The following is a 21,689-nucleotide window of genomic DNA, read 5'->3' on the forward strand; positions in this document are numbered from 1 at the left end:
AGTAAGAGTACAACTATGTTACTAGAAAATAACTTTTGTAGAAGTTAAAGTCTCCTTTTAGAATAGAATATAAAGAATAGTCTTTAAGTATCTGAGATTAACTAAGTATCAAAAGTCATTTTTGATATTAAATGTATTTAATTATTAGATGTAAGAGCAAGAAACCTTGATTTGGCCAAAGGGGTTAACATTATCTCCATCAGCGCTTTGTCCAGGGCGTCATCGTCTGTTACAGCAGTGGTTTCCATGACGATATCAGTTATTAAGCTGCCTCCTTGTCTTCTTTAGTTCTGGCCAGTGGTCTAGTCTAGTTTTTTGGCCTTCTTCCACTTTTTTGCGCTTTTAAACGATTTTTCTGATGTTTTTGGCGCTTTTTTTCTATTATGGCCAAGAAACTTTTGGGGGCTTTATGAAGCTCAAACTGTGAGAGAGAGCTATATGAGACATTCAATAATAAAGTCAAAAATATTAGACGTTTTCTCTTAAATAAAAGCAGTAAACTCTAAATGTCTGTCTCTTAGTGAAGGTGAGTTTGACACCGCTGCTCTGGAAAACATAAAACACTTTTTCATGAAATTGCATTAATGGTAAATACACAATGATTTGTCCAAACAACAAACTGATTTATTAATTTGATTACATTCATATCAGTTCTTTTTCATTCACTGAGAGCTTCTTCTGTCGGCATCCTTGAGCCAACTCTTCCCTATTAGCATGGGGTTAAAGTGTGTGTGTCTGTGTGTCTGTATGTCTGTGTGTGAGTGTGTGGTGTGTGTGTGAGTGTGTGTGTGTGTTTGAGTGTGTGTGTCTCTGTGTGAGTGTGTGAAGCTAATCTCGACAATTGCTGTGGACAGCATGACAATCACCTCACCTTTTAACGTTAGTTTACATTTCAACTGTTAATATAGAAGATGTTTCCACTGATTCTGATGTAGACAGAGCCCCCGACCCAGAGAGGCTAATGTCGGCCAATCAACTTGCCCGACATCCTTCTTTCATGGTCACGTGCCGTTCGCTAATGTGAAAGCGTGCAGAGCCTCAGTCAGTCTCTCCACTCTACCTCCCAGTAACATGGCCCATTTAGAGGTGCTGCTGCTGCTTCAAGCTCGGGATCATCAGGACTCAGCTGATCCTCCAACACATCCTCCTTCTGATCACTCTGACAGAGATCACTCCCATCTGATATGAGAAGACAACAGAAGAGATAAATAGAGCTGTGACTGTATGTAGTTTTCATACCGTGGTGAAGAAGCAACGTATCACAGTATGGTGGTTAACGGTATTAAAGGAGAACTCCGGGCAAGTTTTCCATTAATCTTGATTGCTATATGTATATGAGTACTGCCGATAGCAAAAAACAGACGAATGGTTGCTAGCAACACGGAGCTGCTGCAGCTAATGCCCGGAGCTCCCACTCAGCTAAAACGGCAGTTATGGGGGCATAAGATAAAGAGTGCCTTTGTGCCTCTTAACAGACACAAAATGCAATTAAAATGTCTGTGCAACATGAACAGGGCCCTTACATGACAACAAGATGCATTTAGCAACTTAGCCATTGTTTAAATTCACCTACCCTCTTACCCCCATAGCTGCTAGCTGCCGTCTGGGATGAGTGACGTGTTCAGCCAGGCTCCGGTAATAATCATCACGCAGCAGTTCCATGTGTATTTGTAGCATATATATCCATTTTGTGTGCTGTCGTTGGTGAATATGAGTCTCTGCATTGGCGCATTGTGTGGTAGTTTCCTTAGCCAGGCTAGCTACCGGCCCGGCGGCATCCTTCTACTTCCTCCCGCATTCCTCGCCTGCTGAGGCCGATAACAATCCTACAAGCGCCCGCTGGTCTGGTGGAGGTCTTCCAGAAGACCGTTCAAGCCTTCACGCGGAAATTTTGAAGTTTATTCCCCCATCACAAATCGGTAATTGAGCACTGTAGTGGTTATGACCATAGTGACTATGTAACTACATGGAAACGGACCAAATTATGTTTATGCCCTGTACAGTAAAATTGTGTTTTAGACTGCTAGCTGTTGTCTCGTGCTGAAGTCCCATGGGAATTCAGTTGTAGCAGGAAAAGGTAAACAGCAGTGTGCAGATCGCGACGTAGTGTGTGAAGAGTGAAGAAGCTTGGGGTAACGTAAACTATGGAGCTAGAGCTAGCCTTCAGTAACGCTATTATACTGTACAAGAAACAGGCATCATTTGGTCTGTTTCCATGTAGTTACATAGTCACTGATAGGACCACTACAGTGCTCAATTACCAATTTTATTTTTGGGGGAATAAACTTCAAAATTTCGCTACAACGCATGATTTTTAATTTCTAGACATAGATTTTTTGATAGGCGCTGCAAACCCTTGGTGTTCTCTCAATGAGCTTCATGAGGTAGTCACCTGAAATGGTTTTACCTTCACAGGTGTGCTTTGTCAGGGTTAATTGAATTTGGATTTTTTCCCTTATTAAAAAAAAGCAAAGGGTGGCTACTTTGAAGAATCTAAAATATAGGACATGTTTTCAGTTATTTCACACTTTTTTGTTAAGTACATAATTCCATATGTGTTCATTCATAGTTTTGATGCCTTCAGTGAGAATCTACAATGTAAATAGTCATGAAAATAAAAGGAAACGCGTGAATGAGAAGGTGTGTCCAAACTTTTGGCCTGTACTGTATGTATCCCCAGTGTTTCTCATACATCCATCCAGTATAAAGAGCAGCAGAGACTTCCAGTCCTGTTCAGACACCAAGTGGGAGCTGGTGTAGAGCAGCCTGCTTCCTTTCAGCTCTCATATTAACGTGTTGGAGTGAAGCTCACAGACCTGCAGAGACTTTGGCCATCAGATCTGTTGACTCTGCAGATTTCACTGAAGTACAGCAGTGGAAATAAACTGCTGAGAGTCCTGAACACATCATTACTGCAGAAACGAGAGATGTTCACTGCTCACTTTAATGATGATTTACTGATGTTGAGTTCAGAGAGAACAGTCTCTGATTGGCTGTCTGTTCTCTCTCTCATCTCAAAGCTTTACTGACAAGGTTGGAGGTTTACAGAAAATACTGGATCTTTGCTTTGATACTAACTGTGTTTAGTTTGATACTGCTAAAACCAGCACGGACTGAATCCAACCCTCTACTTACTTCCAGAGTCTCCAGTCTACAGTCTGGACTCTCCTTCAGATCACCAAAGCTGCTTCATATCTGACTCCTTCAGGTTGTTCAAGCTCAGGTCCATCTCTCTCAGATGGGAGGGTTGGACTTCAGAGATGAGACCAGAGGAGAACAGCTGATCTCTGACAAACCGCGGCTCCTCAATCTGAATAAAGAATAAATGAAGATAAAAAATATATTTCTAATCCAATCAGATGTGTTGATGTTTGTGTGTTGTTGCGTTTGTGTGTTTGTATAGCTCAACATAACTGTATCGTCATGTCAGCCAATAAAGGATCAACACTATATTCATTCTCTAAACAGCTGTGTGTTCAGAAAAATCAATATCATTGATCAGACAGTTGTGAAAACACTGAAATTAACAGAAACAATTAAATATTTATACTACAGCAAGTACATATTAGCTATTTAAAACCATATGTGACCATTTACCAACAATTATAAACATTGATTTATTTAACTAACTGGACATTTTTCTACACTTTCTTTAAAAACACAAGTCTCTTTAGACTGAGTAACCCACCCGATGGTGATAGCCAGACTAAAGTCTCTTGTGGCTGCAGACTCAATTTACTACAAGGGAACAAAAATATGAACAAAAAACATGTATAACTATGGACGTAAGAGTTATGTTTGTACATGAATTCAAATTCAATTGTTAAACATATTAGATCTATAATAGTTACAGAGAGTCAGTGAACTGACCCCAGATTCTCCAGTCTATAGTTTGGTATTTCCAGAAAACCACACAGCAGCTTGACTCCTGAATCTTTCAGCTCGTTGTTGTAGCCCAGGTCCAGCTCTCTCAAATGGGAGGGGTTGGACTTCAGAGCTGAGGCCAGAGCATCACAGCTGATCTCTGACAAACTGCAGAAATTCAATCTGAATAAAGAATAAATTATGTAAATTTAGAAGACAATGTTCTTGTTTGAAATCATTCAATGCTTACTAATCTTTTTAGAGCTGAAAAGGTTTAGAAAACAGAAACACCTGAACACAACAGGAATAGGATAAAAACTGTAAAATACAAAAAGTGAAAAAGAGTTCTAAATAATATTAATGACAACATGCTGCTACTTCAATAAAGACTTTGGAGAGAATTATTTAGTGTTATTCAGTTATATTAAGGTTTTAAATCTGTAGCTCAACATTACCCTGCTGCATTGACATGAATTAGACGTGTTTACTAAATGCAATACATTTACAATAATTACACACAGTAAGCTGTAATTTTGACAGGTTAATCAGGATCATATTATTTAAGTTTATTATAAATCAACATGTTTAATTGTCTTTGTGAATGAAGTGTAGCTTATCTTCACTACCATCCTAATGTTTCAGGTAGAGATGAGGCTTCTGAACACATCTGCTCTTTTTTTAGTTTACTTACTGTACAGCTCTAGAAAACACCACTATCCTCACATATATGTGTCTGGTGTCTCTCTCTCTGTGTGTGTGTGTATATATATATATATATATATATATACAGTATAGTGTGTGTGTGTATTTGTGTCTCTGTGTGTATATATGTGTCTCTGTGTATGTATATGTGTGTGTGTGTGTGTGTGTGTGTGTGTGTGTGTGTGTGTGTGTGTGTATATATATGTGTCTGTGTCTTTCTGTGTGTGTGTATATATTGTGTGTGTGTGTGTGTGTCTGTGTATATTTGTGTGTGTGTGTGGGGGGTTGTGTGAACAACAATTTCATTGCCAATGACTGCTTCACTGTAATTGTTGTGCATATGTGCCAATGAACATCTTTAACTTTTGATGTACAATATGTCTTGACATGTACAGAGATGATGAGCAGCCTGGGCTATCTACAACCCTGACAACAAGCAGACAGGCCTACACAGAGGGGGGTGGAAGGAAGAGTCAAACCAGGTCAAGATCTCCAGCCAATTCTGGACAGCCACACCACAGCTCTGAGCCCTGTAAAACAGAGAGTGATCCTGATACTGCCCCACAAACCAGTAGGTTCATGCCCTGCAGAACACCAGAAGCCCAGGTGAATATGTATTCAGTACACTCACCAATGGACCTGTTCCAGCTGTACTTTGCCATGGATACCATGCAAAACAAAGTTTCTAAGCAAAAAGAAAAGAAAACACCTATTGCCACACGCTGCTGTTTTGCTGTATATAGATTGATTTTATCTCAATTGTACCTTTTTCTATGTTGTATTTGCACTATTTGGGAACCCTCATACTCTGAGAATGCAAGGCATTTAATGTAGCTCTATATATAATTGTGTGCATAAACTGTTTTTTAAAGAGTGGAAAAGCTAAAAACAAAAAAAGCCTATGGCTACACAAGCTTTTTTGTAAATCATATTCTTTTGTATATACCTTGATTATATCTGAGTTTTACCTTTATATGTTGATATGTACAACTTGTGTTTACATTACAAACTTTAAAAAATGCTTGTTTGGGCATGTTTGTGTTTTTATATTAAAAAAATCATTTTTCAAATCGGATTTTGTGTTTTTTTGTGTTTTTGGGTCCAGTATGTTGAAACAGTACATTAAAGTGAGAAACTAATTATCATGTCATATAGGTGATCTTTTTGTCATGATCCGGCTGGGTCCTGGGGCCTTGATGCCACTCCTGTGGCCTTTTGTGTGTTTTGTTTTGTGCTTTGTTTTATTGTGGTAGTCTTGTTTGTCTGTTTTGCTCTGTTCCCCGTTTTATTTTGAAAGTCTGGTTTTCTGTCTTGTCTGGTTTTACTTCCTGTCTTTTGGTTTTCCCGCCCTTGTGATTGTCTGATTTGTTTCACCTGTTGTGCCTTCTGTTCCTTGTTGTCCTCGTTACCCTGTGTATTTAGTCTCTCTGTTTCCCTTGTCTTTTGTTGGATCGTCATTCCCTGTTTGTCTCTGTCAGTCCTGGTTATATTAGTCAAAATAAAGACTTTGTTCTGAACAGTCGCCGGAAGAGTCTTGCATTTGGGTCCACCTGCTGCAACCCTGACAGTTGCAACCCTGACACTTGTGCTAGCAAAGAAAGATACCAAACATTGGTATGTTAAACATTTGTTTATGTTGCAAAATAAAAAAAAAAAAAACTACTCAAAAGCGGCCAAAATAGCCCAAGACTTTGAAGGGCTAATCATAGAAACTAATCTAACAGTTCAAATCTGACTTTCCCTAAATCCATAGTCAAGTCCATTTTATTTATACAGCCCAATATCACAGATGACAGATTTAGCTCAAGAGGTTTTCCAACCTGTACAGCATCCGACTCCCTCTGTCCTTAGTAAAGGTCCCAAAAGACCTCATCATACCGGTCATCATTCATAAGGCCATGCTAACTAAGTTAAAGAGATATTTAACATCCTTAGTTGAGTTCAAAGTGACCAACATGATAGCAGATCATGGCAGCATATGAAATATATTATAGTTTTTCTGCATGAGAAATACAATGTGTGGCGGGAGTGCGTGACAAAAGACCAAAATGAGTGACTGTCATGCTCAATGCGTGACATTTGAGAGCCCTGTGGGTAGCTAAGCCACGCAAGATCAAGATGGTGGATGAAACACAACGAGATGTGAGGCTCTTTGTAGTTCTTTGCGCCAAGGGTGCAAAATGGCTACTCGAGGAGATGAACAAACAGGCTACTGAACCCCAAGATAGTAGGTAGTGAACCTAGGTTGCAGCACCTGCGGCTGGGGGAGGGAGCTGATCCTTCTGTGTGTGTGTGTGTTTGTGTGTGTTTATGTGTGTGTTAGGTTAGTGTGTAAAAGAGGAAAGAAAAGCACACTTTAGAGAAAGACACTTGGGATCTTGATTTGGGAGGAGATGATAAGAACCAATGGTCTGGTTGACTCAGGACTCTGACCTAACTGAGACCAGAGGAGAACAGCTGATCTCTGACAGACCACAGCCCTCACATCTGAAGAAAGAGGAAATGATGAAGATAAAAATCTATTTATAATCTAATCAGATGTGTTGATGTTTTAAATGCATAGCTCAACATTACTACGTCCTAATCAATGATCTTAACCCTAAAATGAGTATCGTTTTAAAATGAGTTGTTTGTTCTCTGTGCAGCTTTTACTACCGCTATCATGTTTTACTTTCTTTTTAAATACATTTTAAAAATGATATATTACATGAAACACAGGTACTTTTGTGACTTTAATTTTATCCCTCTGACTCTTAAAATGTAAAATGTGTAATTTAGGTTAGAATTAAAGAAAATTAACAAATTGAAATACATTAATGAGACTTTATATACTAAAAATAAAACTAAGTAAAGACAGAAACATGGACAGCACTTCTGCTGCTCTCATTTAAAACCACAGACTGAGGCTATCTTCATCACCACTGTCATCTTCATCACCACCCAGCTGACTGACTGAGAGCTCTCTTCATCCTCAGTCATCTTTAGAACTGATCAGATGTGCACTGAGCAAAAGAGAGAGGCAGCTTCTCTTCATCTGAAATGTAATCTATTACCTCCCCGTACTAACATGTCTGCAGTGCATCATTTAGGATCCTGTTTACTGTCAGAACACAAAGTGACATCACTTCCTGACAGGAAGCGTCAGACACATGTTGAGGTATCACCTGTTGTTGGTGACAGATCAGACTAAAGAGACTTCAAACATCTGCATTTGGAAACATGCTTCACTCTCTGTGCTCCTTTGACGTGTGTGTGTGTGTGTGTGTGTGTGTGTGTGTGTGTGTGTGTGTGTGTGTGTGTGTGTGTGTGTGTGTGTGAAATAGAGACCGGGACATCATCTTCAAAATGCATTATACTCTTTTTATGATTAATCTACTCTCAATCATGATGTCACTGTGTGTGAATAACTAACCTCATAAACTGTGTGATTTAAGGAAACTAAAAGGTGAGCTGTGTGCGTCTCACTCAGTGTCCACTCCAGTCTCCACGTTGTAACAGCCTTCACTTTACCCACAGTAGAAACCACAGAAGAAGACACTGGGTCTTAAGAAGCTTGGTGTTCTTCACACTTTACCAACAGGTTGGACAAAGTAGATTTAGTAACTTAATCAATAGTTCTTTTATTACACCCATCCTTAATGTGGCATATAACATTTATTATTTTAATGAGAATTTGTATTTTACATTTTTCATTTGTGCTGTTGAGCAACCAAACAATACTTTCTCCTCTATCATTTAAAAATCTATGAAAAAAATCTCTAACTGTAGTAAACATGTCCCTTGGCTTTTTTGATTACTTTCTTCATTCTTCATTTTCTCTACTTATTTAATTCCTTTTTGTAGACTATGTTTTATGTTTTTATATTCTTTATATATCGTTGAACTTTTTAAGGAACCCAACATGTTGAGGGTTTTCTGGGTTTCTTTTGCAAGACATTTTTAATTTACTGTTTGGTGCATTTATTTTTGTTAATCACAATATGACTTTTTCTTTGAATTGTGCTGCCATATTTCTTTTTTTTTTCACATGTAAAAACTATTTTAAATTTTGATTTAATGTTGCGGCATATTGAAGACTAAATCTTAAAGATTTCTGTCAAACACTGATCCAGTTTGAGTCCAGACTACATCGGAGACAAACTTTTTCAAAATGACAAACTGAAAACAAACAAAGAGTTGTTGTGATTTGTACTCAGACAAACACAGAAAACAAGTGAACTGATAGACATTTAAAACTTCTACTATGGATTTCATTTTGATAGATTTACACTGTAAAAAATAAATAGATGAACTGACCTCAGAGTCTCCAGTCTACAGTTTGGACTCTCAATACAGCACACAGACGCTTCACTCCTGAATCCTTCAGGTTGTGGTTGTAGCTCAGGTTCAGCTCTCTCAGATGGGAGGGGTTGGACATCAGAGCTGAGGCCAGAGGAGCACAGCTGATCTCTGACAATCCGCAGCTCCTCAATCTGAATGAAGAATAGATGTGTATGTTTTAAATGTGTAGCTCAACATTACTATGTTCTAATCAATGATCTTACCCCTAAAATTAGTATTGATTAAAATTAGGTGTTAGTTCTATGTGCAGTGCAGTTTTAATATTAATGCTATCATGTTTCTTTCCACATGTATTTAAAAAAGTTTACATCCTTTGACTCAGCGGTTAGCACTTCTGCCTCACAGCAAGAAGGTTCTGGGTTCAAACCCAGATGGTCCTAGATCTTTCTGTGTGGAGTTTTGCATGTTCTCCCCGTGCTTGCGTGGGTTTCTTCTAGGTGCTCCGGTTTCTTCCCACCATAAAGACATGCATGCAACTAGGACTACATTTGAAAATTAGCCGACTGGCTAACACTGGCACATTTACAGAAATATTGATTAATGTGCATTGTCCTAATCAAAATAAATAAATCTTAATCTTTTCCCTGCTGTTGTATTAAGTCGCTGTGAGCTGGCAGAACATAATGTAATTTCTGAGATTATTCCTTCACAGCACTGTGTACGCGGAAAATCTCAGAGCTGAATCGAGGCCGACACATCTGTTTTCATCAGTCTCACCCTGGGTCAGGTTACTTAAGTCTACTGCTAACTTACAACACTAATAACATTATATTCTGAATCTGCAGCGTTCTCTGTCAGGTAAATACAGCAGTACAATGTCTTCCTCTGATGTAGAAGTAGCCTACACTGTAAGTCAGCAGTAGGCTATACAGTTGCAGTGGCATTTTAGGTGGTTTGGGGTCCTTCTGTAAGTAATTTTGGGATACAATTTGTTTTCGAAGAATTCTACAAGCAGCAATACCACAGACAAAGTAATCACCCATTCCAAACAGGCACATTTTAAAATGGGCACTGTACTAGTCTAAGTAAAGATAGAAACATGGACCTTTAGTTAGTTCTATGTGCAGTGCAGTTGTTATATTAATGCTATTATGTTTTGCTTTCTTTCTAACTACATAAAAAGATTTATTACATTAAACAAATGTCTTTTGTGATTTTGTTTTCCCCCTTTTTGGGGGGTAAAATGTGTAATTAATGTTTGATTTTAATTTAAGAAAATTGACTAATTGAAATACATGAATAAGACTTTATATAATAAAAAACTAAGTAAAGACAGAAACATGAACAACACTTCTGCTGCTCTCATTTCAAACCACAGACTGAGGCTATCTTCATCACCACTGTCATCTTCATCAACACACAGCTGACTGACTGAGAGCTCTCTTCATCCTCAGTCATCTTTAGAACTGATCAGATGTGCACTGAGCAAAGAGAGATGCAGCTTCTCTTCATCTGAAATGTAATCTATTACCTCCCACTCCCTTGTCCACTACAGTCTCCATGTTGTAACAGACATCAATCACTTTACCGACAGTAGAAACAACAGAAGAAGACACTGGGTCTTAAGAAGCTTGGTGTTTTTCAGACTTTACCAAGAGGTTGTACAAAGTATATTATGTAACTTAATCAATCGTTTTTTTATTACACCCATCCTTAATGTGGCATATAAAATGTATTTATATGAATGAGAATTTGTATTTTTCTTATTTCTTGTTCTATTTTTCATTTGTGCTGTTGAGCAAACAAAACAGAACATACTCCTCTATGTAAAAAAAATATTTTACTGTAGTAAACATGTCCCTTGTTTTTCATTCGATTCCTTTTCCTTCTCTCTCTTCATTCTTTTGTCTGTCCTGTTTGAGTGGCTGTAATGTAATGGACTGTTCTTATATAGCGCTTTTCTAGTCTCAACAACTACTCAAAGCGCTTTTACATAGTACACGAACCATTCACCATTCACACACATTCATACACTGTGGCCGGAGGCTGCCGTACAAGGTGCCACCTGTTCATCAGATAAACATTCACACACATTTACACGCCGACATGGGACTGCAGGGCCAGGGATCGAACCACCAACCTTCCGATTGGCAGGCGACCTCTCTACCACTGAGCCCAAGTACAAAGTCGCGTCAAAGTACAAGTCGCATCAACAAAGTCTGTAGGAAACAAGGTAATGGCGAGTTGTCAAGATAACACTAATTACAATGAAAAGAGCATTTGCTGGTGGTGAGTGTAACTGTAGCTTATTAACATTTAAAGGGATAAATTGCCATTTCAACATCCCGGCTGCTAGTCGGTCTTTGAGACACAGCCGTTGTCAGTTTGTTTTTATCATTGCACGCTCTTACTGTTAGTTAGCGTACTTCACTACACACAGTGAAATGGCGTGTCCTGTTTTTATTTCACGCTTTTAGTATCTGCTTTGAGTGAGTGAATCTATGGGCTGAGATGTTATCTCAGACCTGCTTGTTCTGAAGACGAGTTGTCAGGCAAAGTGAAAGACGTGTCACGCGGAGGATAATGGAAGCCATGCGAGTAACACTGTTATAGCACTTGTTTTTTTAAATAGTTTAATGAGTTTAAAATTGCACATTGCAACTGTTATTTTGAAAAGCTGGTTATTCATTAATTATATATTATTATTTAAATTTAATATTTAGTCTATAAGTGTAGTGTGTACACTCCACCCTCCACCGACAAACTGAAAACAAACACAGAGTTGTTGTGATTTGTACTCAGACAACCAGAAAACAAGTGAACTGATAGAAATTTAAGACTTCTGTTATGGATTTATGGATTTTGATAGATTTACACTGTAAAAGAACAAAATAGATGAACCGACCTCAGAGTCTCCAGTCTACAGTTTGGACTCTCCAATACAGCACACAGCTGCTTTACTCCTGAATCCTTCAGGTTGTTGTTGTAGCTCAGGTTCAGCTCTCTCAGGTGGGAGGGGTTGGACTTCAGAGCTGAGGCCAGAGTAGCACAGCTGATCTCTGACAATCCGCAGCTCCTCAATCTGAATAAAGAATAGATGTGTTGATGTTTTCAATGTGTAGCTCAACATTACAATGTCCTAATCAATTATCTTACCCCTAAAATTAGTATTGTTTAAAATTAATTGTTAGTTCTATGTGCAGTGCAGTTTTGATATTAATGCTATCATGTTATGCTTTCTTTCTAAATACATATAAAAGAGATATATTACATGAAACAAAGGCACTTTTTGTGTCTTTAATGCCATCCCTCTGACACTGATGCTTAAAATGTAAACTGTGTAATTTAGGTTAGAATTATAAAAAATTGAGAAATTGAAATACATGAATAAAACTTTATTTAATAAAAAATAAACTGAGTAAAGACAGAACCATGGACAGCACTTCTGCTGCTCTCATTTCAAACCACAGACTGAGGCTATCTTCATCACCACTGTCATCTTCATCAACACGCAGCTGACTGACTGAGAGCTCTCTTCATCCTCAGTCATCTTTAGAACTGATCAGATGTGCACTGAGCAAAGAGAGATGCAGGTTCTCTTCATCTGAAATGTAATCTATTACCTCCCGTACTAACATGTCTGCAGTGTATCATTTAGGATCCTGTTTACTGTCAGAAGCCAAAGTGACATCATTTCCTGACACGAAGCATCAGACACATGTTGAGTTATCGCCTGTTGCTGGTGACAGATCAGACTTAAGAGACTTCAATCATCTGCATTTGGAAACATGCTTCACTCTCTGTGCTCCTTTGGCCGTGTGTGTGTGTGTGTGTGTGAAATAGAGAAAGAGGGACATCATCTTCAAAATGCATTATACTCTTTTATGATTAATCTACTCTCAATCATGATGTCACTCTGCATTTGGAAACAGGCTTCACTCTCTGTGCTCCTTTAACGTGTGTGTGTGTGTGTGTGTGTGTGTGTGTGTGTGTGTGCATGTGTGTGTCTCTAAGTGTGTGTGTGTCTCTAAGTGCATTTGTGTGTGTGTCTCTATGTTTGTGTGCGTGTTATGGGTTATCGGGCAGAATTTTTCTGTCCAAGCCCGGTGCGCGTCTGACAAGACGCGAACCCGGCCCAAGCCGACAAGCATCAAGAGATTAATGTCCGAGCCCGGCCCGGCCCAACACCGTTAAAATCTCATATGTTTTTGTGTGAAAAGCTTTTAAGCAACTGTAAGGCACTCAGAAATGTCAACAGATGACGCATCAGTACAGTGAGTGAGCACACAGGGCAACAAGCGCATGTTAACACAGACGCACACAAGAGGCCCAATCATATAATTGAAATTAAATTAACATATGCCTAAACAACTATGTGGAAATACTTCCACACAGTAGACTTTTCCTTCATTTTCGGTTGGTTTTAAAATCTCTTGAGGACAACTTCTTTTTAACATCTTCCATCGTTGCGCTCTGAGCGATAAATGCGCCGCTTCGTGCAGTCTGTCTGATATGCACTCTGTCTGATATGACCGTGTTTCTGCACACAGGAAGACGGATGTTTAGGTTCATATTTTAAATTGATTTTAATCACAAAACAAACATTTGCATCAAGTGAAACAGGCCCATTACGTAATAAGCTGTTTAAAATTTTAAATGTCCAATGCCTTAGGCTACCGCTGATGTGACCGTCGCGCGCGACCGAATCCGTCCATCATTTCTAAATATCCGTCTGAACCCGGCCCCGCCGCCGTCGGGTACCGTTAGACCTGCCGGGCCTGGGTCGGTGTATCCCAGCCTTAGTGAGTGTGTGTTTGTGTGTGTGTCTCTCTCTATGCGTGTGTGTTTCTTTATGTGTGTGTGTGTGTGTGTGTGTGTCTATATGAATGTGTGTGTGCGTGTCTCTATGTGTGTGTGTGTGTTCTCTCTCTATGCGTGTGTGTGTGTCTCTATGTGTGTGTGTGTGTGTGTGTGTGTGTGTGTGTGTGTTTGTGTGTGTGTGTGTCTATAGGTATGTGTGTGTGTCTCTCTATGTTGTAACAAGAATAAAATAGATGAACTGACCTCAGAGTCTCCAGTCTACAGTTTGGACTCTCCAATCCAGCACACAGCAGCTTCACTGCTGAATCCTTCAGGTTGTAGTTGTAGCTCAGGTTCAGCACTCTCAGATGGGAGGGGTTGGACTTCAGAGCTGAGGCCAGAGCAGCACAGCTGATCTCTGACAAACTGCAGTCCTTCAATCTTAATGAAGATCAGATGAAGTAGATAAAAATCCATTCATAATCCAATTAGTGTGTTGACATTTTAAATTCAATTCAATTTTATTTATAGTATCAAATCCTAACAACAGTTATCTCAAGACACTTTACAGATAGAGTAGGTCTAGACCACACTATAATTTACAAAGACACAATAACTCCAGTAATTCCCCAAAGCGCAGCATTTAGTGTGACAGTGGCGAGGGAAAAACTCCTTTTAGGAAGAAAGCTGGGACAGACCCAGGCTCTTGTTGGTAGGGGTGACTGACGGTGCCGGTTGGGGATGTGATGAACAATAGCAATAATAGTCGCAATAAAAATAATGGAACTATGACTAGAACTAGTAGTTGTAGTAAAATGAGTAGAGACACTTTGTCATTTTGTTGTTATGGATCATCATAATATCAGCCCTCTTATTCTGTCACATTTCTTCTTCCTCTGGCCCTTTTATTGCCATTCTCTACCTGTTCACCAGATTCATCTGAATTTATTATGATTTTCTGGGTTTTGATTTGCAAATCTTCTCTATGTATCCTGTGCTGCATTACAACTCTCTGCCTGTATATATATATATATATATATATATATATATATATATATATATATATATATATATATATATATATATATATATATAATAGCAAAAATGGAAGTCGAGGCAGACATCAATGTTGAGGGGAAAAGATCCAAATTGTGTCACATTTTAAATATTTGGGAATAATTGTGAACTCACAGCTGTCATTTAGAAAACATGTGAAACAGGTGTGTAAAACTGTCAAATTTAATTTTAGGAACTTGAAAAAACAACACTTGCTCCAGTGCAAACTCTTTATAAACAAACACTCAAGGCATTGGACAAAGCCATCAATTTATCATCATTGTAACACAATCCAAAGACGTAATCTCATGACCTTTGACAGTTTTGTGTTTCTTGCTGATGTTAGTCTAGTCTATAAAGTAATCAATGATCTGGCCGCTCCACCATTAAATGAGTTTGTGTCACTGTGTTCAGGCACTGGGAGGAGAACTAGGACGACCAACAGAGGTGACTGTGCAGTACAGAACAGATCTACTGAGTCGGGCTGATCAGTCTTCTCTGTTAGAGACACAAAGTATTATAACTCAGTACCAAGAGAGATCAGAGAATGGAACAACTTTGCTGGTTTTAAATTAAAGTTGAAATCATGGTTGAAATCAACCCAATCATGCTCCCATCAATCGTAAACCCAAACAGCCAATCTTTTTGTAGTGGTGTCCAAATGTTGTGATTTTATTGTTGGTTCTATTGTTGTGGTGTTTTAATGTTGTTAAATTGTATTGTTACTTGTTAGGGACCAAGAAGCTGGTTAAACAGTGATTTGGCTCAGATTGAGTTGACTGCAGAGACACAGGGGAGGCAAAACAAAGGATCTTGGCCTACATGTGAATCCTACAAGCCGCCCGCACAAAATGGAGAATGTGCATTCAACACGAGGGATGGCAAGGCAGACTGGTGGTGAGACAAACAACTGCTTCACACCTGTGACCAGGTTGCAGTTTTCCCATTGGTCATCGGGTCTTTGAATGCACCACCCCGCCACTAGGAGGCGGAGGAAGGATAAAAGCTGTCCGTGTTTGTGTCTTCTTGGCTTTCACAGTAAACCCCGGTTGCTGAGAGGAAGCACTAGTCCGGACAAGCTAGCCAGCATGACCTCGCTGGTCGAGTTTTGAGCTGGGACAATTTTATATCGGCCTGATATACAAAGGGGATCCGAGGAAATACTGGCCCAGTATTCCCTCATCTGCAGCGGGTTTAATCAGCCTGGATTCAAGAAAAGGACTGCGTTCTGTTTCTTGTTTGGTCGAACCTGGATAACGTTCGTCTACTGCTCCAGACGAAACGGATCATTAAACTCTGGCAAGAGTTTTAACTGACACAGATGCACACAGTAAGGCTGTTACACAGTTCTGGGCAGTTATTAGAACTAATGCGTTTTGTTTTGTTATTGAGCAAAGGGGTTCGCTACCGCGTGTGCCATTAATGTGATCTGATTGTAATCATGTATTGGCCATATCTGGTTACTAATCTGTTTCTGTGAATGTAAAAATTGATCAGTTATACCGTTGATTTTTGTTGTGTTAAGTAGCTTGGTAAACCGTAATCGTTACCTGCTAAACCACTCCTTTCCGCGGAGTAAGTTACTGTCCGCGAGATAATCGCGATGAATCAGCTGTTAGCCACTGAGCTGGCCGTTATCAATATCTAAGATCAGAGTGTTTCTTTTCTTTTCCTCTTTATTCTGTTCCTTTTACTAACACACACGACACAGGCTAGCCGCCGTAGCTCCGACGCTGTAGTTTAGCCACGAGGAATCGGCTCACGTTAAGTACAGGGCTAACACAGGAACTAGCTACCATACCGGCTAAGCGTGGCGTTGCCTAGCAACCCCCGGCTTCTTCAGCCCCTTCTCCGTGCACCCAGCACCACTACCGCCCTCTTGAGGCTAAATAGTTTGTGCAGCTCACAGGAGTAGCCATTTTGGGGTTGTTTTGGGTTAGAACTACACCGACACCGCCCCCTCCTTTTTCACTCAGTCTCTCTCTCTCTCACACACACACACACACACACACACACACACACACACACACACACACACACACACACACACACACACACACACACACACACACACAGACGTGTCCATGTTGCTTTGTTTTTGCTTTGTTTTTGGTTGTGATATTGTAAAAGGTATATGAGTTTATTATTGAAGGATTATTGTTTAGCTACTGATAATTGTTATGGTAATAAATCTTATTATACTTAATTAGCAGTTGCTTGTGATTATTTGTGTACTTTTGTAATAATTGCTGGTCGATCAGGTCCGTTGCTTGGATTCAGCCCTTCCTTTATTTCCTTTTTAAAGGATTACCACAGAAATGAGACTGTTCCACAGTTTGATTATTGGTTCCGGCTGGTACATTGGTGTTCCCCGTTTTGATTGTTTGTCGATTTGATAAAGTTATTAATAACCATATTCATAACTTTATTAATATTGATAAAACATCTTTGATAAATTTGCCAATGATCAAATCTGTACCCTCACGAGAATCCTACATACTGTTGTCTTCATGTTATGGTTCTTGTTGTCAAAGTAGTGTTTTTTCTGTGATGTTTGTTGTTGTAGTGGGTGAGTTTTTAATACTGTGAAATCTGATTGTTGTCTTTTACTACTGTGTTATATTTCCCTTTTGACAGAGATGTTATTCTCTGTTTCCTGCCCAGGGACTAGAGATGGTAAGCTTAGTAGCTAATTCTGGTACTGCTAAGGAGCCGTGGTTGTCTCTGTCAAATAAATAAATAAATAAACTTTTACTGATGTTCAAGAAAATCACCAATATCACCAAAACTAGTGGGAGAAAAAATATAAAAATCCTTTGTTTTGGGGTGGGATTAAGAACAGTCTCATGCATGATTTATAATCTAAATGTGTGTGAAGTGTGTATCTTTACTCTATTGCTGATGGCTTCAGCTTTACATTGATTTATTGTGTTGATAATCACATCTGGACTTACCGGAAGCCTTTCTGCAGTTCCTCACAGCTGGAATCAGTCTCAGTTTTCCCTCATCTGATGTGTTGTACTGACTCAGGTCCAACTCGTCCAGAACCTCCTCCTGATATCTGCAGCATGTAGGACAGAGCTGAGCACTGGATCACAGAGAGTTTTGCCTGTGATCTCTTCTCTGACTTCAGGAACTCTTGGATCTCCTGATGGACTGAGTGGTCGTTCATCTCCGTCAGACAGTGGAAGATGTTGATGCTTCTGTCAGGAGAGATCCCATCACTGTTCATCTCCTTCAGGTTGTTGATGGCTCTCTGGATGATTTGTGGACTGTTGTCTGTCTGACCCAGCAGGCCTCCTAAGAGTCTCTGGTTGGACTCCAGAGAGAGGCCATGAAGGAAGCGGACAAACAGGTCCAGGTGGCCATTTTTACTCCTCAGGGATTTCTCCATGGCTCTCTTCAGGAAGACATCCAGAGATGGGTAATGGTCATTGTCACTTTCATCATGGCTATCTTTCTCTCCAAAATACTCAAAAATCTTCTTGAGAAAAGACTTTGGGACGGGTTTTTTTGAGACGTTTGAGTCTCTATGCTTGAAGTCTCCTCCCAGGAAGTCCTCCAGTACCTGTGTGTTCCTGTTGGTGTAACAGTGGAACAGGTAGACTGCAGCCAGAAACTCCTGAACGCTCAGATGAACGAAGCAGTAGACTGTTTTCTGGAAGATCACACTCTCTCTTTTGAAGATCTCTGAACAAACTCCTGAGTACAGCGAGGCCTCTGTGACATCCAGACCACAGCGCTCCAGGTCTTCTTGGTAGAACATGATGTTTCCTTTCTCCAGCTGTTCAAACGCCAGCCTCCCCAGCTTCAGAAGAACTTCCCTGTCAGCCTCCGTGCGCTCCTGTGGACTCGTCTCATGTCCCTCAGCAACTTGAGGCTTCTTCCTCTTTGTCTGAACCAGCAGGAAGTGTGAGTACATGTCAGTCAGGGTCTTGGGCAGCTCTCCTCTCTGGTCTGTAGTCAACATGTGGTCCAGAACTGTAGCAGTGATCCAGCAGAAGACTGGGATCAGACACATGATGTGGAGGCTCCTCCAGAATGTTTCGATGTGGGGAGATGATTCTGCTGGACAGCTCTTCATCACTGACTCTCTTCCTGAAGTACTCCTCCTTCTGGTCGTCAGTGAAGCCTTGTACTTCTGTTACCCTGTCAACACACGCAGGAGGGATCTGATTGGCTGCTGCAGGTCGGGAAGTTATCCAGACGAGAGTCGGGGAAGCAGCTTCCCCTGGATGAGGTTTGTCAACAGCACGTTGACTGATGACTTCTGTGTGACATCAGAAACAGCCTCATTGTTGTTGAAATCCAGGTAAAAGTCTGCTTTCATCCAGGCCGTCAAAGATGAAGAGAACTTTAGAGCCAGCGAGCTGCTCTGCTGTGACCTCCTGTAATGTTGGATGGAAAACGAGCAGCTCCAGAAGACTGTACTGCTCATCTTTGATCAAGTTCAGCTCCCTGAAGGAAAGAGGAATCACCAGATCCACATCTTGGTTTTCCAAACCCCTCGGCCCAGTCCAGACAGAACTTCTGCACTGAGAAGGTTTTTTCCCCAGCGACGCCGATCATCATAACGACTCTGATGTGTTTCTGTTGGTCAGGTAAGGCTTTAAAGATGTCTCTGCACTGTTCGGTTGGGAGTCATGGAGGGTCTCCATCTTGGAAGCTGTCTCGAGCTGCCTCACCTCATGTTGGGTATTAACTTCTTCACTCAGTTCATCTGTGATGTAGAGCGCAGTGAAGATCCTGTTGAGGAGGGTTCCACTTCCTGTTTTGATCAACGTTCCTTCAGTCACACATGTCCCCTTCACTCTGATCTTATGTTTATGTTTAACAAGCGTACACTGCAAGGAAATACAAAAGTCTATTATTAATAGTGTTATTTTCAGTTTCCAAACAACAATTATAACAATATAAAACAAGAAGAATCCTGTTTTGAGACATGAAGACATCAGCAGACAGATGGACAGTCTTACTTGTTCTGGATCTTTCTCCACACTGGGGACAGCAGGAGTCCCCTGATGAAGCAGACTGGTCCCAGTATGAGGTGATGCACTGTCTGCAGAACCAGAGTCCACAGCTGGTAGAGACTGGATCCTTCAGGACGTCCTGACACAAAGCACAGCAGGACGGCTGTTCCTCCTCAAAAGTTTCACTCCTCTCCGTCTTTCTGTAAAAACATTTCTTTATGAAATCATTTGTTGATTGAAAAAAAAAAACTGTCTCAAAGCTCAGATGTTTTAAAAGTGCCGTTACTGTTCTGTTTCAATTCAGCCTGTAATGAAAATGTTCCTTTTATCTAAACTCTCCTGCTTTCATAAACATTAATAACTGCTTTTCCTCTCCGACTGCTTAATTAAATATTTAGTGATCTGTCTGTATTTCTCTTTTTAAAACAAAATCAACACTTCCTGCAGCTCCTTCACAGTAACAATCCTCCCTTAAAGAGAGCTAATTATGTCCTTTTCTGTTTGCCAGTTACTTTGAGCAGCTTAGCTTAGCTTGCGTTAGGTTTGAACTGAGGTTAGCAGTAGTCTGAATATTGAGGTCCACCAGCAGTCTCAGACACACAGCATGGACCAGAGGAGTCTCAGGTTCAAGTCCAGACTGTTTACTTCTCATTAAGTCGTTCTGTTTTATGTATCTTTAATATACAAGCACAAAATCAACAGAAACATTAGCAGAGTAAAATTAAAATGAGTCGGTATCAGTTCTCTTACTTTGTGTCTGAAGGTCCGGGTTCATTACTGACGCGTTATCAGGTTCTGGCATCGACCGGTCACTCTTCAGAGACTGACAGCCAGACACTACAGGCTCTGCTCTCCGTCTGTTGTTCTGAACTCTGCAAACACCAAGAGGTTTTATTTTTATTGGTTGAACCCTTAAAGGAGAATTCCGGTCAATTTTAACACGTAGCTCTGTTGTTTATGAATTTGGAGTGCTGTCAGTAGTGAGAAAAATGAAACAATCGGTGCGCCTACACGCGTGTTATCCTCCTGCTAGTGTTAGCACCCAACAGGCTTAAATAGGGCAGGTTTTAAACATGTTTTTACTCTCTAAACATGCTTGAAATGTCATTAAAAGTGCATACCCATGTGCAGTGATTCCATCCGAGGGAACACAGCAAATCTGACTGCAGTAGATGTGACAGAAAGGCTAAAAATATTCCGGTCAAGTCCACACTAGTCGATTGTCAAACTCATACAATCCAATATTCCATTCAAATTTGCTGTGTTCCCTCGGAAGGAATTACACACCCATGGGTAAGCACTTGCATTGAAATTTCTAGCATGTTTAGAGGCTAAAACCATGTTTAAAACTTGCCCTATTTAAGCCTGTTGGGTGCTAACGCTACCAGGGGAGACTTCGGTGTAGGCAGCAGCGATTGTTTTTGTTTCTCCCGCTAGGCCGCACGATAAATCATTATAAAATCACCTTTTCGATTCACCCTGTTCACGATTACATTTTTAAATGACTTTGATTTAAAAGAAAAATGTAAAGTTTTTGGGGCCTTTTCGGCCTTTTATTTTGGTAGGACATCTCTCACACAAGTTCAGGTCTTCACCCTCAGCCAATGACAAAGCGCCTTTTAGTCACGTGTTTCACTCGTCGGCGGTAGCGGAAGTTCGGAAATAAACCAAATGGATACTGTTGAAAACCCAGGTACTAGTGACGAGAATCAGCCACCCCTCAGTCTCAAACTGAACTTGTTCCGAAAAGGCTCGCGATTCGTTGGTGTGGAAGTATTTTGTATTCAAGCAAGACGATGAGGGTCAGTCTGATGTGATTTGCAAGGCATGTTTTGCCCTCGTTGTAGCACCGCAAAGTAACGCGCCAAGACTTTACCAGCACCTCAAACGTCACCACAAACTGCAATACAATGAAGCCGTAAAAGGCAAGAGGTCCGAAATACATTTCAATTAGCCTATTTACAGCCATGTTCAGGGCCATATTCAGCGCAGTGCGTTAAACTTCTATTTTTGGTA

The 21,689-nt window shown here is 40.2% G+C and overlaps 1 long non-coding RNA gene across 1 annotated transcript; it reads right to left on the bottom strand.

The window, feature by feature from the left end:
• Window positions 1-602: 602 nt before the first annotated feature.
• LOC120552609 lies at window positions 603-4,140 on the bottom strand. Its single transcript, XR_005638042.1, has 3 exons — window positions 3,871-4,140; window positions 3,136-3,310; window positions 603-1,179 (listed from the first exon to the last, which is right to left on the bottom strand). It is a non-coding gene; the product is annotated as an uncharacterized LOC120552609 (long non-coding RNA).
• Between the last annotated feature and the right edge of the window lie 17,549 nt (window positions 4,141-21,689).

Source organism: Perca fluviatilis, chromosome 22 (genome assembly GCF_010015445.1).
Source record: "Perca fluviatilis chromosome 22, GENO_Pfluv_1.0, whole genome shotgun sequence".
Taxonomy (NCBI): domain Eukaryota; kingdom Metazoa; phylum Chordata; class Actinopteri; order Perciformes; family Percidae; genus Perca; species Perca fluviatilis.